At 41.8% G+C, this 2094-nt stretch overlaps 1 pseudogene across 1 annotated transcript; it reads right to left on the bottom strand.

Annotated features, from left to right (window-relative positions):
• Positions 1-15: 15 nt before the first annotated feature.
• LOC143594943 (3-hydroxy-3-methylglutaryl coenzyme A reductase 1 pseudogene) lies at positions 16-1801 on the bottom strand (annotated as a pseudogene). The gene is made up of 2 exons (XR_013146438.1): positions 819-1801; positions 16-221 (listed from the first exon to the last, which is right to left on the bottom strand). The product of XR_013146438.1 is annotated as a 3-hydroxy-3-methylglutaryl coenzyme A reductase 1 pseudogene (transcript).
• Positions 1802-2094: the final 293 nt, after the last annotated feature.

The following is a 2094-nucleotide window of genomic DNA, read 5'->3' on the forward strand; positions in this document are numbered from 1 at the left end:
GCCACCTAATAGAAGTTAAAAGGATTTTGGGAGCCCACCAGATATGCCAATCACGTCCATATCGGGGAAAATCTATGCGAAGAAAGTCGAGAACATTTTGGACACCTTTAGATACCATGTTCATCCCCATTGCATCGCCTGTGCTGCCAGTGAATCTGATATACAGATTTTTTCCAGCTATTGAGCATTGAATACTTTGAAGCCTTGCAAATCGGCTCGATCTGGTATAAGAGACAATAATAACCAATCAAGAACGATATCTTTGTAACCAGAGAGTATAGTAGCCCTAACAATAATGGCCACACGTATGAAAACAAACCAAACACGCAACATTAAATTAGAAACACGTGACGCCAAACAATGAAGTAATATAGTATCACATCATATACCATCATTTATTATCTCATGCCAGCAGAAAGAACTTGCATTATTGTCAAACTTATACACATCAAAAGTAGCAACTTTTTATCAATTATCCCACTAGAGGAAGCTCATCACAGTACGCAATGCTGAACCTAAAAGAAAGTTCTAATTCAGTGTAGTTACACCTTGCAGATAAAGCCCTAAACTTAATGAAATTAAAAGGTTTTGCATATTCTAATGATCATAACATAATAATAACAATCTGTCTTTAAGTAAATAAATTCTTTCAAATTTTATGCTTTCAAACAAAATGCAGGCTTTTTATAACAATATTTAGATAAAATCCTATCACATTTCAAGCAACAATTCTTTCTGATAGTGATTGATGAATCATTATCTACCATAAACAGACAATTAACAAAAACCAAATCACAACTAAAAGTAGCAAACCTTACTTATTAAAAACAATACTCAACGCGTCAAAATTAATCCGATCCTCCAAAAAGAACTTCAAATGAGCCGCCCTGGCAGCGGTCCCAAACCGCACAACCGGCGCTCTCGTCATCCCATCCTTCAACAAACCGCAGTCACCCCACCGGAAGCAAAAACAGCTTTACACCCCCTATTCGTACTCGCCACCAAACACCCCTCGGTTGTCGCCATGGGCACCATGTACTCACTCCCATTCAACAACAAAGGCCCAGCAATCCCAACAGGCAGCTGCACATACCGATAGGCATTTCGCAACACTGTCCCAATATCGACTCGTAACCGAACCCTTCCAACGGTAAACCCGCCAACGACTTCCCCGTCTTCCTCTCCACCGCCTCCCGCCGTATCCCCGCCGCTCTCCGACAGTCCCCGAGGTTCGATTCGAGCGAAATACGATGGAATTGCCCCGGGAAATCACCAAATTCACAATCTTTTCGTCCTCTTCCGATTTCATGCTTCTGGGTGTTGCCAATTTGTCAAATTCTTGAAGTTTTAAGCTTGTGGGTATTGCTAATTTGGGATTTAAAGTTGTGGGTATTGCCGATTTGGGGATAATAATGGTGGGTTTGGGTTTGGAATGGCGTACGACGTCGTTTTCGACGATGGGTTGAACGTAATTGATGGCGAAGAACCCTAGAAGGTAAACAAAGGAGGCGATTAAGGAGACAATGGCGGTGAGTTCGGTAAATGTGACGACGTGAAGCGGCGTTGAGGATCTGATCTTTTCGCGCCAACGGTGGAGGAGGAAGTAGGAGACGGAGAAGAAGAGAGTGAAGAATATTCCGTTAGTTAGGTATAACGGAAGCGGCAATGCGTCGGAAACGGAAGGTAATTGATCGGCGGTGATGGGTTTGTTGGGTTTGTTATTATTATTATTATTATTAATACGGTGGTGGTGGTGGGTTATGGAAGGAGGTTTAGGAGGGAGGCGACGGCGGAGATCCATGAAATGGTTGAGAAGAGGCGGCGGTTGATCGGTGGTTTCACGGGTGCGTGACTCAGATGGCTACGTACGGCTGCAATAATAATAATAATATTATTATTATTATTATTATTATGGGTTTGTTTGGTTGGTTTGACTGTGTGAGTTTTCTTACACGTGGCGTTCACCTATTCTTTTTCTTTCTTTTTTAATTTTCGTTGTATTTAAATTTTGATGTGAGGTTTCGTAATGGACAAGTTAGGAGTCGTAAATTTGTCACATGTCGTTGTCCTGTCTCAGTTTCGTCTGTACACGAT

This window comes from Bidens hawaiensis, unplaced genomic scaffold, assembly GCF_021521415.1.
Source record: "Bidens hawaiensis isolate Kalapana, Puna unplaced genomic scaffold, B.hawaiensis_p1.1 tig00044351_1, whole genome shotgun sequence".
Taxonomy (NCBI): Eukaryota; Viridiplantae; Streptophyta; class Magnoliopsida; order Asterales; family Asteraceae; genus Bidens; species Bidens hawaiensis.